We start from the raw sequence: 17,642 nt of genomic DNA on the forward strand, positions 1-17,642 counted from the left end.
CATCGCCAATGATAGCAGGCATATCTAACGTGCCATAACCTAAATTAGAATATCTGTACCGACGTTTGCACGTTGAATAAATTGTGTGCATCCCGTACTTTGTAACTAATTTACGTTTTTTTCAGACAGTTCAGTAACTGTCACCCAGTAAATTATTAATACAAGTACGTATTGAGCCAATGCCAGTACGTATTGCGCCACAGGAATCGCGGAGACTCATTACGATTATGTCACGTCAAGGTCGCCTTGGGAACATACGTACATAAGATTAACATTCAAATCTGACTACTTAATAACTAATAATTTTTTGGTATTAAGTTTTAGTTTATCTCACCTCTTCTGCTTGTTTTTTTTTGTTTCTTTTACATAGACGTGATTTCGCCACACCTTCTGGTTGTGACAGCACATCCTCTAAAGTACCTACCGCGATTGTTGTTCAGTTTTAAACGGTCGATTCATATCTTCCTCTTTCTCCAGCTGTACATTTGCTATTTCCCTAATGGCCTTAATGTAACCGAAGCATGACGTTTATTGGTTACTGCTGACCACTTGCAGCGGCTCCATGTTAAATAGAAACACAGTCCCCACCCTCACTGGCTTTTGACACTATTCCTGTAGCTAACTGTTCTTGTGAGTATACTGTCCATAGAACTTCAGCTTTTACTGATGCTGAGTACTGACGTGGACTTAGAATTATGTTTTTAGTCCTGCAGGTCATTACTACGAGTCAGTCAGATTTCGTAATAAAGATGAGAACCATGTTACATTTCATTTGTAACCTTTGGCAAGTAGAAGTCGCCTCATCTCTTGTTCTCAGCCATGGAATCAAGGAATCTACGTGCTGGTGACCTGATCACCAGCAGGTAGCAGCTGAATTTTAAAGTTATCAGTAGTGAGTAGCCTCCGACGGTTAGAAAGAAAGTAAAATGGTGGTACCATCTAATGTATTATCTTGCTGTGACTGTAGTCAAGGCAGATATAATCTTCAGCGAAATCCACGTAGAAGATGGATTTAGTTTGTAGAAATTAAGAACAGCTATCGCTGCAGGTCTTTTCGAGGTATCAATGGGTTCGCCAACATCAAGAACAAATAAAGTACATCAGCTGTTACATACCATACGTAACGACAAGCGCCGGCCGAAGTAGCCGTGCGGTTAAAGGCGCTGCAGTCTGGAACCGCAAGACCGCTACGGTCGCAGGTTCGAATCCTGCCTCGGGCATGGATGTTTGTGATGTCCTTAGGTTAGTTAGGTTTAACTAGTTCTAAGTTCTAGGGGACTAATGACCTCGGCAGTTGAGTCCCATAGTGCTCAGAGCCATTTGAACCATTCGTAACGACAAGCTAAACGAGAGAAGCTCTAAATATGCATCGAAAGGGAGAACTAGAAGATGTACACTGTTTAGAGTACGAAATGACTGCAACAGAGATGTGTTCGTTGGATCCTGCATTAGTAATTATAAGAAATCTTTTACGGAGAACTACAAGAAATGAATAGTCCCTGAATTACCAGTGGCTTCGCTGTAAAATCGCATGAAACAATAAAACTCGAAAACCCTAGTTGTTCAAAAAGTACTTGTAGTTAACAATAATTTGGCGGATACTCGATTGTACCCACGTTACGGAATTATTAACTCTTACAAGGAGTAAACAAAGAGTTCAGTTTGACTTCCCTATCACAACGGAGACAGTTTACATGCATTTCTCCGAATATCCCGACACTGGGCAGCAATCTCTGGAACAAACCGTAACGACTGACGGTAAAGCGCTCCCGTCACCTTACATACCGACATGTCGAGCTGACTCCACAGGCGTACATGGATGACCACAGTGAAAATATCATCTGCGCAGAGGAGATTATATGCTACCTTGATGTCCTCTGTGATGGGTGAGCCACAAATTCTAGTCGAGAGAGGAAAGCAAGTGTTGTGTATACGAGATAAATATCGTCAGTACCGAATTCCACGTTTTATCAAGTTTGAAACCATAATCACGATTACTTAAATAATTCGTCAAACTTATTTTAATGGCTTCCTTGTACGCTGAATCCCAGAAGGATGATACACTTGTTTAGATCTGGACGTTCTCGTAGTCCACAGAGTGCTCGGCCACGGCAGATTTCTTCTGCACAATGTATCTACTTTTCGTAGAGTAAAGTAATCGTTTGTAGAGCCAATAGACGGGGCTACCATTGGTGGCAGCAGAAAAACAACACTGATTTAATGTTTAGAGAGGGTATGACCTATTTTCGGTCTGAAATGGACGAAAAGCAGAAAAACAGAAACAGTTTTGTTTGTTTGGAAATGACAGCCTGTAAAACTATGTGGTACTCGTAAAGGTACAAGGACAAAAAGTAATCTGTTAGCATTATGTAAGGTATATGTGAAACAGTATTCGAGGTCTAATTTTCGTCGCAGCGTAAGCACGCAATATTTCGTGTATCACGTAACATACTTTATTAGATATATACAAAGTGTTCTGAAACCGTTCGTTCAAATACAGGAGCTAGTGAATATGAAAACAAATATAAGTCTACAAGGAACATATCCCCCCCATGAACCATGGACCTTGCCGTTGGTGGGGAGGCTTGCGTGCCTCAGCGATTCAGATAGCCGTACCGTAGGTACAACCACAACGGAGGGGTATCTGTTGAGAGGCCAGACAAACGTGTGGTTCCTGAAGAGGGGCAGGAGCCTTTTCAGTAGTTGCAAGGGCAACAGTCTGGATGATTGACTGATCTGGCCTTGTAACAATAACCAAAACGGCCTTGCTGTGCTGGTACTGCGAACGGCTGAAAGCAAGGGGAAGCTACGGCCGTAATTTTTCCCGAGGGCATGCAGCTTTACTGTATGATTAAATGATGATGGCGTCCTCTTGGGTAAAATATTCGGGAGGTAAAATAGTCCCCCATTCGGATCTCCAGGCGGGGACTACTCAAGAGGATGTCGTTATCAGGAGAAAGAAAACTGGCGTTCTACGGATCGGAGCGTGGAATGTCAGATCCCTTAATCGGGCAGGTAGGTAAGAAAATTTAAAAAGGGAAATGGATAGGTTTAAGTTAGATATAGTGGGAATTAGTGCAGTTCGGTGGCAGGAGGAACAAGACTTCTGGTCAGGTGACTACAGGGTTATAAACACAAAGTCAAATAGGGGTAATGCAGGAGTAGGTTTAATAATGAATAGGAAAATAGGAATGCGGGTAAGCTACTACAAACAGCATAGTGAACGCATTATTGTGGCCAAGATAGATACGAAGCCCACACCCACTACAGTAGCACAAGTTTATATGCCAACTAGCTCTGCAGATGACGAAGAAATTGAAGAAATGTATGATGAAATAAAAGAAATTATTCAGATAGTGAAGGGATACGAAAATTTAATAGTCATGGGTGACTGGAATTCGAGGTTAGGAAAAGGGAGAGAAGGAAACGTAGTAGGTGAATATGGATTGGGGCTAAGAAATGAAAGAGGAAGCCACCTGGTAGAATTTTGCACAGAGCACAACTTAATCATAGCTAACACTTGGTTTAAGAATCATGATAGAAGGATGTATACATGGAAGAACCCTGGAGATACTAAAAGGTATCAGATAGAATATATAATGGTAAGACAGAGATTTAGGAACCAGGTTTTAAATTGTAAGACATTTCCAGGGGCAGATGTGGACTCTGACCACAATCTATTGGTTATGACCTGTAGATTAAAGGTGGGAATTTAAGGAGATGGGACCTGGATAAACTGAAAGCACCAGAGGTTGTACAGAGTTTCAGGGAGAGCATAAGGGAACAATTGACAGGAATGGGGGAAAGAAATACAGTAGAAGAAGAATGGGTAGCTTTGAGGGATGAAGTAGTGAAGGCAGCAGAGGATCAAGTAGGTAAAAAGACGAGGGCTAATAGAAATCCTTGGGTAACAGAAGAAATATTGAATTTAATTGATGAAAGGAGAAAATATAAAAATGCAGTAAGTGAAACAGGCAAAAAGGAATACAAACGTCTCAAAAATGAGATCGACAGGAAGTGCAAAACGGCTAAGCAGGGATGGCTAGAGGACAAATGTAAGGATGTAGAGGCTTGTCTCACTAGGGGTAAGATAGATACTGCCTACAGGAAAATTAAAGAGACCTTTGGAGATAAGAGAACCACTTGTACGAACATCAAGAGCTCAGATGGAAACCCAGTTCTAAGCAAGAAGGGAAAGCAGAAAGGTGGAAGGAGTATATAGAGGATCTATACAAGGGCGATGCACTTGAGGACAATATTATGGAAATGGAAGAGGATGTAGATGAAGATGAAATGGGAGATACGATACTGCGTGAAGAGTTTGACAGAGTACTGAAAGACCTGAGTCGAAACAAGGCCACCCTTGGGAGAGCCAGTCCTGACAAAACTCTACCATCTGGCGAGCAAGATGTATGAAACAGGCGAAATACCCTCAGACTTCAAGAAGAATATAATAATTCCAATCCCAAAGAAAGTAGGTGTTGACAGATGTGAAAATTACCGAATAATCAGTTTAATAAGCCACAGCTGCAAAATACTAACACGAATTCTTTACAGACGAATGGAAAAACTAGTAGAAGCCGACCTCGGGGAAGATCAGTTTGGATTCCGTAGAAATACTGGAGCATGTGAGGCAATACTGACCTTACGACTTGTCTTAGAAGAAAGGTTAAGGAAAGGCAAACCTACGTTTCTAGCATTTGTAGACTTAGAGAAAGCTTTTGACAATGTTGACTGGAATACTCTCTTTCAAATTCTAAAGGTGGCAGGGGTAAAATACAGGGAGCGAAAATCTATTTACAATTTGTACAGAAACCAGATGGCAGTTATACGAGTCGAGGGACATGAAAGGGAAGCAGTGGTCGGGAAGGGAGTGAGGCAGGGTTGTAGCCTCTCCCAAATGTTATTCAATCTGTATATTGAGCAAGCAGTAAAGGAAACAAAAGAAAAAATCGGAGTAGGTATTAAAATCAATGGAGAAGAAATAAAAACGTTGAGGTTCGCCGATGACATTGTAATTCTGTCAGAGACAGCAAATGACTTGGAAGAGCAGTTGAACGGAATGGATGGTGTCTTGAAGTGAGGATATAAGATGAACATCAACAAAAGCAAAACGAGGATAATGGAATGTAGTCGAATTAAGTCGGGTGATGTTGAGGGTATTAGATTAGGAAATGAGACACTTAAAGTAGTAAAGGAGTTTTGCTATTTGGGGAGCAAAATAACTGATGATGGTCGAAGTAGAGAGGATATAAAATGTAGACTGGAAATGGCAAGGAAAGCGTTTCTGAAGAAGAGAAATTTGTTAACATCGAGTATAGATTTAAGTGTCAGGAAGTCATTTATGAAAGTATTTGTATGGAGTGTAGCCATGTATGGAAGTGAAACATGGACGGTAAATAGTTTGGACAAGAAGAGAATAGAAGCTTTCGAAATGTGGTGCTACAGAAGAATGCTGAAGCTTAGATGGGTAGATCACATAACTAATGAGGAAGTATTGAATAGGATTGGGGAGAAGAGAAGTTTGTGGCACAACTTGACCAGAAGAAGGGATCGGTTGGTAGGACATGTTCTGAGGCATCAAGGGATCACCAATTTAGTATTGGAGGGCAGCGTGGAGGGTAAAAATAGTAGGGGGAGACCAAGAGATGAATACACTAAGCAGATTCAGAAGGATGTAGGTTGCAGTAGGTACTGGGAGATGAAGAAGCTTGCACAGGATAGAGTAGAATGGAGAGCTGCATCAAACCAGTCTCAGGACTGAAGACCACAACAACAACAAGGAACATATGCCCTCTGAAGTCAACCTGTAATGTTAAGGAACATTTTGTTAGCGATGCTGGTAAGGTATTGTGTCGGTTCCGCTGTTTGGTAATGTGTACTGACATTTTATATTTACAGTTCGGAGGTTTGCGCACTTGTGAAGCCATGAGATATTGGACCTCTTGCTCATCAACAGCAATTCAGTGTTAAAGTTTGGGCCCACATTCTCAGTGACAGGTTGATTGGTCCATACATTCTTCCATTGCGTCTCAACAGAAGGAGATAACGGATCTCCGTAGAACATACGTTGCCAGAAATGTTTCAGAATGTACCTCTGAATGTTAGTCAAAGAATGTAAATAGAGCACGATGGGGGCATCAGCCCATTTCAGCATTGCTGAGAGGAATCATCTTAGAGACGCCATCGGGTATCGATCGATCGACCCAGGTGACCCTGTGCCTTGGGCACCCAGGTCGCCTTGCCTCACATGTATGGATTTCTTCCTCTGGCGGCAAATGAAGCTGCTGGTGTACGAAACCGCTGTGTAAACGGAAGGAGACCTCGTTGCTAGAATTTCCCTCGGTGCTGGTACCATTGCAGAAATTCCAGGAGCCTTCGAACGGACATGATATTCAATGATCTGACGATGTACTGCGCGCATACGGGCAGTACTCACGCATTTGAGCAGTTCCTGTGGATCCAATGCTATAATTGAGATGCTGAACTGCCTTCTATGCAAATCGTCCCTAGTACCACAAATTTCCGTCAGGGATCGTATGTTCCATAACTAAGTACGAGGGGAATTCAGTAAGTAATGGAACATATTTTTTCCTCCGCCAGTTTCGGATGAAACAATTCGGGATTTGTTGTGGAACATTTTAAATTATTGGGGTTTTGTACTGCTTGGGGTTATGTAAACTTTTTTGCGTTTAATATGTCATTATTCGTGACGATTAAATTTCTTTTATTGGTACATTGTGCACTAAATCACCAAGTCGCTTTCTTTAGTCATCTAGAGCACCCAAGCATATGTGTCTGACGGGAGCAAATCTTGCTTCTTGTACACACATCAAATAAATTTTGCATCATCTCGGTTCCGAGCGTTACGGAACCTGTGCAGAAAATTGGAATAGAGATCAACGTAAACATCATTTTCGCCCTTTTTATTGCCCATGAAAACCACACCTTGAATGTTGTACCACCATACAGCGAGAACTTCAGAGGTGGTGGTCCAGATTGCTGTACACACCGGTACTTCTAATACCCAGTAGCACGTCAACTTGCGTTGTGCATGCTTGTATTAATCGTGGCATACTACACACAAGTTCATCAAGGCACTGTTGGTCCAGCTTGCCCCACTCCTCAACGGCGATTCGGCGTAGGTCTCTCAGAGTGGTCAGTGGGTCAGGTCGTCCATAAACAGCCCTTTTCAATCCAAACCAGGCATGTTCGACAGGGTTCATGCCTGGAGAACATGCTGGCCACTCTAGTCGAGAGATGTCGTTATCCCGAAGGAAGTCATTCACAAGATGTGCCTGAGGGGGGCGCGAATTGTCGTCCATGAAGACGTATGCCTCGCCAATAAGATTCTGATATGTTTGCACTATCGGTCGGAGGATGTCATTCACGTATCTTATAACCGTTACAGCGCCTTCCATGACCACCAGCGGCGTACGTCGGCCCTACACAATGCCACCCCAAACCATTAGGGAACCTCCATCTTGCTGAACTCGCTTGGTGTTCAGCCTGGCCAGGTTGCCTCGAAACACGCCTTCGACGATTGTGCGGTTGAAGGCATATGCGACACTCATCGGTGAACACAACGTGATGCAAATCCTGAGCGGTCCATTCGGCATGTTGATGGGCCCATCTGTACGGCGCTGCATGGTGTCGAGGTTGCAAAGATGGACCTCGCCATGGACGTCGGGAGTGAAGTTGTGCATCATGCAGCCTACTGCGCACAGTTTGAGTCGTATCACGTCGTCCTGTGGCTACACGAAAACCATTATTCAACGTCGTGCCGTTGCTGTCAGGTTTCCTCCGAGCTATAATCCGTAGGTAGCGGTCATCCACTGCAGTAGTAGCCTTGGGCGGCCTGAGCGAGGCTTTCATTGATAGTTCCTTTGTCTCTATGTCTCCTCCATGTCCGAACAAAATAGCTTTGGTTCACTCCGAGACGCCTGGACACTTCCCTTGTTGAGAGCTCTTCCTGGCACAAAGTAACAATGCGGACGCGATCGAACCGCGGTATTGACCATCTAGGCATGGTTGAACTACAGTCAGTTCGAGCCGTGTACCATCTTCCTGGTGAAATGACTGGAACTGATCGGCTGTCGGACCCCCTCCTTCTAATAGGCGCTGCTCATGCGTGGTTATTTACATCTTTTGGCGGGTTTAGTGACATATCTGAACAGTAAATATGTAAATTTGTGGTAAGATCTTACGGGACCTAATTGCTTAGCTGATCGGTCCCTAAGCTTACACACTACTTAATCTAAGGTAAACTAACTTACGTTAGGGAGAACACACACACCCATGCCTGAGGGAGGACTCAAAATCTCCGACGGGGAGAGCCGCGCGGACCGTGACAAGACGTCCCAGAACGCGCGGCTATCCCGTGCAGCTCTCTGAACAGTCAAAGGGAATGTGTCTGTCATAAAATATCCACAGTCGACGTCTGACTTCAGGAGTTCTGGGAACCGATGTAATGTAAAACCTTTTTTATGTGTGTATTTTGATAGGCTATAATTCCAAGCCATCTTGTGTTTAACGTAGGTGAGGTTCACCAGCCAACCGTTCGAGTCTCCCTCCCACCTATGTTTCCTGTCTCGCGCCACTGTTAAGTATTTATTGTTTTCGCCACGTGGCGAAATGTGAAGCTGAATCTCAGCTGGCTGCTGATCCTCTTTACAATTACGTGTAAGTGGGAGTGGTTGCCTTAGTCAGTTGCCTTAATATCTTTTAGTGACTTATCCCAACTGTGTGATTTACGCTGCCGGCGCGTAATGTGATAACCTAAGTTTTTACTCGCTTTACCTGAAAGGCCGGCCACTGTGGCCGAGCGGTTCTAGGCGCTTCAGTCTGGAACCGCGCTGCTGCTACGGTCGCAGGTTCGAATCCTGCCTCGGGCATAGATGTGTGTGATGTCATTAAGTTAGTCAGCTTTAAGTAGTTCTAAGTCTAGGGGACTGATGAACTCGATGTTGAGTCCGATAGTGCTTACAGCCATTTTTGCTTGAAATTTACTTCTCACTGTCTGTGTGTTGCGCTTTGAGGTTCGTACCCACTGGTTGCTTAGCAAAGAAGGAGTCTTGTGAGCAGCGTACCGGGTCTGTCCTAAGCAATATCAGGGCCGTTCAAGCGGACCATATTCCCCGATGGGTAGTGGTTTAATATCAAGCAGGCCTTTAATCAACTCCTTTTTAGGTAAATCTGCATTATTTGTTGCATTTTAGCCGAACACATTGTAATGACGTTTGTCGCCGCCCTGTTTTGAAGGGTGTTTTCCTATCACGCTTTACGTGGTGTAAAACACTGTTATTCTAGTAATTCTTGAGTTTTGTACTTCATCGTTTATGCTTTTATCAGTAATTTTTCAAATTGTTTCATCTACTTAGACGCCTTTTCTTAATATCTCGAGGTTCTGTTCGGGTAATTAGTAGAGTTGCTTTTCCTGAGGAGTGTTAACAAAAATATTGATACGGTCGATGCTCAGTCCTTATTTTGCCCGGTCCTTCCCTCCCGGAGAACCTTGCGCCAGTAGCGCGTACCAAGTAATAGGCCTTGAGAACATGCAGATCCCCATCCCGTCAGCATATTGCCACCGTCGAGTTTGGTATCGGCGTGCGGATCCACTGGCGAACAGACTCGTGCGGAAATTGCACACGTAACGGCTGCTCGGAGCGTGAAGTGAGCGGCGGCGGAGAGGCGCCGCGATCGCACGTGCGTGCTCGGACGAGCGTTACAGCCGCAGGCGGGGATGAGGGCCGAAATAAAGGACCGGCGGGGTGCGAGGAGCGAACCGGTCGCGGATAACGCTGATGCAACAATGATTACGGCGTTCGAGAGGCGGGCGAGGGAAATTACAGCACTCGCCACTAATGGTGCCCGGAGAGGCTTACGTGCTGCATACGCCACATTAACTTCGCCTGGGAGACAGCCAGCCGCCGGAGCGAAAGAAAAAAGTACGCGAAGCTTCGCTTGGGCACACTTCAAACAACTACTGTGCTCGTTAACGAGGCAACATTTCAGGCTTTCTTTAACGTTTTCTTTTTCTTTTTTTTTTCTTTTTTTTGTCATGTTGTCTGTTCATCGACAGTTTTCAGCTGTAAACTTTCGGCTACTGAGATTTTTTACTGCATCCATTGTTTCTGTTTGCATTGCCACCTTTCGATTTGGCTCTTGCACATGATTTATTTTCTGTCTTAAGCTTTCTATCATTTAAGAGTGGGAAAACCAGTGTAGAGATGCTCGCGTATTCTTCAGTATGCTACTAATGTTATATCTTTTTGACTGTACTACTGTTATTGTCTTACTGTATATTACAAACTGTTTGTGGTATCTGTTTCATGTATTCTGGTCGAGATCTGGGGAGAGCGGGCGGCTAAACGCTGCATGGCTTGAGGATCAAACGTTGTCGTATAAAAATACACCGACAGAAAAAATAATGTAGAGTAATGACATTTCAGGAATACATTTGTCTACGTAACATATTTAACTGACATTGCAAGATTGCAGTTTAATCCAAGTGCGAGATACGCCACCGAAAACGTGAAATGCTGGTACATTAATAGCCGGTGTAGCCGCCAGAATGTTGAATGCAAGCATGCATGCAAATGTGCATGCATTGTGTTGTAGAGGCGCCAGATGTCAGTTTGTGTGATGAAGTTCCATGCCTGTTGCACTTGGTCTATCAATACAGGACAATTAACGCTATTTGTCAATTGCAGACAGATCGGGTGGTCGGGTAGGCCAAGGTATTACGTCGACACTCTGCAGAGCATGTTGGGTTACAACAGCTGTATATGGACGAGCGTTATCCTTTACAAAACACCCCGTGAATGCCGTTTACGAATGGCAACACAACAGATCCAATCACCAGATTGACGCACAAAATTTGCAGTCGCGGTGGGTGGGATAACCTGCTATTATAAGAAATCGCACCCAGATCTTAGCTCCAGGTATAGATCCAGTGTGTCTAGCTCTCAGATAGGTTGGTTGCAGGCCCTTAACTGGCGTGCTTCTAACCAACACACGACCGTCACTAGCACTGAGGCAGTATCAGCTTTCATCAGAAAAAACAACAGACCTGCAAAAGTGTTCAAATGGCTGTGGGCACTAAGGGACTTAACATCTGAGGTTATCAGTCCCATAGATCTTAGAATTACTTAAACCTAACTAACCTAAGGACATCACACACATCCGTGCTGAAGTGTTGGCAGAAGAGCCAACACCGTGTTGCTAGAGGAGGCCGAAATGCACGCTTTTAAGCTCACGCAGATTGGCGTGAGGTCTGGAACAAGGTAAAGTAATTATCCTATAAAGAAAAGAACGTAGTTCTTGGAATACTTAACTTTAATCCACAATTGGAGAACATCGCTCTTGTTTAGACATTATTATAATATAAACTGGTAATGGCGCCTTGCTAGGTCGTAGCAAATGACGTAGCTGAAGGCTATGCTAACTATCGTCTCGGCAAATGAGAGCGTATTTGTCAGTAAACCATTCCTAGCAATGTCGGCTGTACAACTGGGGCGAGTGCTAGGAAGTCTCTCTAGACCTGCCGTGTGGTGGCGCTCGGTCTGCAATCACTAACAGTGGCGACACGCGGGTCCGACGTATACTACCGGACCGCGGCCGATTTAAAGGCTGCCACCCAGCAAGTGTGGTGTCTGGCGGTGACACCACACGTGCCCTAGGCAGGATTCGAAACTGCGACCGTAGCAGTCGCGCGGTTTCGGACTGAAACGCCTAGAACCACTCGGCCACAGCGGCTGGCAACAGACCTGCACCTCGCCCTCCAATCTCTCGCTTGACACCACTGAAGTCATATTTGGCGGTGGTTTGGAGTCAGTGGGGTGCACGCTACAGGGTACCTGGCTCCGAGCTAACTTGAAGTAACCAACTCGAAACAGTTCGTTGTGTCACTGTGGTATCAACTGCTGCTCAAATTGCTCCTGCGGATGCAGTACGATGCACCAATGTAACAAGCCAAGCAAGATGGTCTTCCTTCTCAGTATTGCCACACGGAGCCAGGTCTTCTTGCGACCGTACATTCTCACGACCGCCGCTGCCAGCAGTTACGTGTTGTGGCCACCTTCCTGCTATGTCTTTCTGCAGTATCGTAGAAGGAACATTCGGCTTCTCGTAGCCCTATGACACGGCCTCGTTCAAACTGAGTAAGGTGTTGGTAATGGCGTCTTTGTCGCATTAAAGGTATTCTTGACCAACATCAACTTCCGACGTCCAATCTCGAAGGTAACTAACGCTCACGACCATTACAGCTTGTACTGAAAGCAAACCTGATTTGCAGCCTCATGACGGTGCTGCTAGGGGTGCTCTTATGGGACTGGTGCGAAATTTGAATAGACATCCTGTTTCAGATGTAGAAACACGCCTACCAACTTTCTTTTAGTCGCCGGGCGCGGTGGCCGAGCGGTTCTAGGGGCGAACTCCGGAACCACGCGACTGCTACGGTCGCAGGTTCGAATCCCGCCTCGGGCATGGATGTGTGTGATGTCCTTAGGTTAGTTAGGATTAAGTAGTTCTAAGTTGTAGGGGACTGATGACCTCAGATATTAAGTCCCATAGTGCTCGGAGCCGTTTGAACCATTATTCTCTTTTAATCTTTGTTCATCCATTATGGATTGTGGGACAACGGCTGGCAAGTATTTCTTGATGCAATAATTTACCAACAGCCGTATGTACTGTAGAAATTTATTTTATGGACTTCTTATATGCTAGCAGTTTTGGCATTACAATGACGCAATCTTCAGGCCCCACACGTCATAATCGTAAAATCGCTATACACTGAAGGAGCCATATAACTGCAACAGCTCTTGGTGGCCAGACACAAACTGTGTCGCCTGGCCACGAAGAGCTGTTGCATAGCGATTTGATTCGTGGATCCAGTTATATGGCTCCTTCCGTGTATAGCGACGTGTGGAGCCTGAAGATGACATCAATGTAATGCCGAAACTGGTAGCATATAAGAAGTTCATAAAATAAATTTCTACAATACATATGGCTGTTGGTAAATTATTGCATCAACAAACTTTCGTTTACGTCGTACAACTCCATGTTGGTGTTGCGGTTTTTTCCATCAGTGTAATAGTCAGTTGACAGCCATCGACCCCAAGAAAAAGCAAAAACGGCACCAATTCTCTAGAGGCCATTAGGATGTGAAAAGAAAACAAATGCTATTGAACGTAAAGTATGACTGTAAAATTGTGTTCAGTCTCGTTTTGAGTCTTGTATCGCACAGACATTTATTTTGTGAAAACTACTCTTGACACTTTGGTTCACAGTTGACTGCATTTTATTATGGGGCCAGGAATATGTACAAAGAACAGTGAATTAATTGCGTGCACGCATTTTAATTAAAAATTGATCAACTGGTCTGTGACTGTCATTTCATTTCCATGACTGAAAAAAAGTTATTTGCTGTGGAGAAATAATATTTGCTTCAATATTCTGACCAGAAGTAAATTTAACTGGAATTTGTCAAAAATGAAAGGTACATAACTGGTCGAAACGTATTACGATGACTAAAATGAACTGAGGCATAATGTGGATGTATCAGAGAAGATACTATCACGAATTTTAATCTGGCGAAAAGTATATACCACAGATCATCTGAACTACACTGGCTAAATATTTTATGGAAAAATTTTATTTCTAGTTAGTTACTAAACAGAAATTAACGCTTCACAGATAGTCTTGAATATCTGGCTCCAACATTATCGGTGATTGTTAGCACAACGGCGACAATCAGCTGAGATTAAGTCCATCGAGGTAAAAAAGGACGAGAGGTGGCACTACAGACTTACGCTGTACGTTGTTTTGAAGCCAGAGTGGGCGCCATTTTAAATAGGCCAAAACATTAGCAGATTACTGTTTACGAGTGCTCCTTGTTCATTATGTCTGTCGTGTGGGCGCAATAACTGTTTTAAATACTAAAAGTTTTAGACCTTACAAGAATAACAGTGTGTGAGGAAGGCAATTTCGAACGTTTTTCCGTTCTTGGATGCGTATTTGCTCTAGTAATACGACACAGCCAAAGTGACGTCACGGGGCAGTGTCATCGCCGTGAACTTGGGGATATGAATGCGGTAAACCTGATGTTTTGGGCTAGTTAAGATCGCGAACATCGGCTTCAAGTGTGTGACGAAATGCTGCCTCCCCTCTTTTCTTACATCCGTAATTTCGACAGATACTGGAATTTATGTTCAGATGTTTTTTTTCCTTTTCTGCAATTTTATGTACACTCGAATGAGCCGAAACTGTATAATTACGAAAAGTTAAGAACATATAATGAGATATATTGATAGCAACATAATTGTTACATCGGATGCAATAGTTTGCATGACGTCTAATCTGCTTCTACACGCAACTGGATCGCAGACGGCGTATGCCACTGTGGCTCTCTGTACAAAAATCACATTTTTCGAAACATTTTATTTTAGACTAAAAACTGTTTTCACTTATGAACTTGATGTATACATTACTTACGGCATTTAATTCTCCATTTTTTCTCCAGCTGAGGTCTTTACAACATTTCCGTGACACTCTCCCTTGGGTCAATCAAACCTGTGACCATTCACTCTGTCCCCCTTTGTACAGAACCACTATTTCTTAGTAGTCCTATTTTGCTACGTTCCCTGCACACTTAAGCAGTATTCCCAAATGGGGCACGGAGATGGTTGCATTTTCCTACAAATGTATGAAAGTCTGTTACCTGCTTTAGTTACGACTGACCCTTAGTGAGCACTCAGTCTCATGTTCCTACATATCTTACGTATTGTTACGTCCAGATGTTTGTGTAAGTTCACTGGTTCCAGTTGTTATTTTAGTCACGGGAAATTACGATTCTTCCTTTCTGAACATTCAAAGCAAGTTGCCAATCTGCGCACTATTTTGAAATCTTATCAAGATCTGACCGAATATCTGTGCAGCATTTTTAGACAATACTCCATTATACAGTGTCGTAAAAAACAGTCTGAAAAAGCTTGTAAGCGTGTTGCAAGGTTCGTTGTGCTGAGAAGTAATTGTTAAGAAAAAATTGGATACGTTGCGCCGTTTACGAATTAATTAACGTTGAAGTTAGCCAAGCAGGCTGCTGTGCGGGCAAATTCAAACGGCTAGCCGGAGACTGTGTTGCCAAACGTGTTCTTCGTTTTGTTTCCTAAAACTGAGCAAGAGAGCGATACAGAAATTGAACACGGCACATTAGTAAGGGTAGAACCGGAGCCAAACGCTGAGCAGTCTCGTGCGCTGTCATCTACGTTATAAGAACTAGTGACGCCAACTCTGTGTGGAGGGCAGATTGAATTCACTCGCGGAACGGCCTGATTTGCTAACTTTAATTCTAATTAATTCAGAAAATGCACAACATATAGATTTTTTCCGTAACACTTTTTTCTCAGCACAACCTATCCTGCAACAGCATTACAAGCTTTTTCCGACTTTTTCTTATTACCTTGTTCTAGCATTTGTGTCAAAGCCAAAGGAAACCTCCGAATACTTTGGAATGGAAGTATTGAAGCTACATTCGAGAGGCAATGCTTCGTATATGGAATCAAATTAGCGTTATACGCTGCTCTGGCAAGACAAATGGTTCAAATGGCTCTGAGCACTATGGGACTTAACATCTGAGGTCATCAGTCCCCTAGAACGTAGAACTACTTAAACTTAACTAACCTAAGGACATCAAACACAGCCATGCCCGAGGCAGGATTCGAACGTGCGACTGTAGCGGTCACGCGGTTCCAGACTGAAGCGCCTAGAACCGCACGGCCACACCGGACGCCTGGCAAGGCAATGAGGAATGTAATTAACTCTTCCAGACAGAAGAAATCTCACACTGACGACATCTAAAGAACAAAAATCCTGTTTTGCACGTATACGTAACATTTTCAGCCACATTACTACCACAGGGGAAACCTCCAGAGACTTAAAAACGGTACTGTCAGAATCCTTTAGAAGAAAGGCAGAAACATAGATATTCAAAATTACCAACCATTAGCTACTTATCGAAGTAAGTGGGAAAAATCATGTATGGGAGAACCATAACAGACATTTCTCAAAATAAGGTACTTAGTCTGAGTCTAGATTTCCAAAGGCTGTCTAGAGAGAATGTGCTATTTTTCAATTATCAGATCAGATAATGCAAAATTTGAATGAAAAAATATTGCCAGCTGGTATTTTCTGTGAAGTGGCAAAAGCATTTGACTGTGCAGTTCATGGTGTGCTCTTAGCTGTCAGATATTATGGTACGAGAGATCTGGCTGGTAACTAGTTCTCCGCCTCTCTAACTATAAAAATGAAGAGTTCCACTATGGAGTACAAGGAGGATACACAACGAGCGCTTCTTGAGAATGGAGAATAACCAAATAGAGGTGCACCACACAGCTCGTTATTGTGTGTGCTGTTGATATTTGTAAATGATTGCCAGCGTACACTGTCCGCATAAAATACTCCGAAACTGATTTTATTCCTGGCGTATAAGCGACGACAGCGCAGTAATGGTGGCGACAGCTTGAAATAAAAACTGTAAACAACAGACGTGCATTCGACCTGGCCGTTGTGAGCAGCCGGTGGTAAAATAGTTGACGTGGCGCCACAGTGTGTCAACATCGCTGTGGCACAAATCGCAATGGGGCGACATCTTTAAATCAAGTGTTCAAGACGATCTGCTGAAAGTTTTGAAGGGGAGACAAGTAAGTGTGTGTGAAGTTTGTCAGGGGCACCTTGGCTCCGCAACAAGAGCGACGACGTCTCGACGCCTGCCGCGACTTCACTGAACCGCAAAACGCTTCAACAGCAACATCACTTCGCCTGCGGTTATCCGCGGCTTAATGCGATGCAACAGTTGGTGATTGTAAGCACGCAGCCAGTGACGTTTGTGCGCAAAAATCATCACGGGTGACAGGACTTCCTGTTATCAATACGGAACTACTAAAAGACAAAGCGCAGAAACTGACTTGAAGGGGGCAACGCTTTGAAGACATAACTGACATTCAAAGCATTGTGATACGCGAGTTGTGCAGCATCCCAATGAAATACGTTTATGAGATTTTCACATGGTTTTACGAAAGTTCTGCGCACTCTACTCGCGCCGGGAAGACTACGAAGAACACCTGAAGCATTTAAACCACCATTTTAACTTCCCTATATTTCATTACATTAATCCAGTCTAGAAACATTTCGCAGTGGCGGGATATATCTGAAAAGCAGAAACATTTCTGTTTGCTGAGTGAGCAAATATAATCAAGCATAATGCATTAACTTCAATAGATGGAAAGGTAAATGATATTTTCTTAAAAATCATTAACTGTTTATCTGCAAATGGACTGTCAATGAATTTAGATGCAGCACAACACAGACAATTTAATACTCTACTAGATCTGATCACATCATTAAAAATAATGCAAGAGGATAAATCAATAAATGAAAGAGAAATTCGAACTTCATAGGTGTCTGTTTTGATAAGAACCTGAACGGGAAGTCTCGCGTTATTTATATTCCTAAGCGTCCAAGCCCTGCTAATACTGTGACACAAATAATATCGGTTTTTGGAGACTGCTTGCTTAACCTATTTTTTGACTAATGTATTATGATATCGTATTTTAGGATAACTTGTTCTTGAGGAAAAAGTCTTA

This window comes from Schistocerca americana, chromosome 2 (assembly GCF_021461395.2).
Source record: "Schistocerca americana isolate TAMUIC-IGC-003095 chromosome 2, iqSchAmer2.1, whole genome shotgun sequence".
NCBI lineage: Eukaryota > Metazoa > Arthropoda > Insecta > Orthoptera > Acrididae > Schistocerca > Schistocerca americana.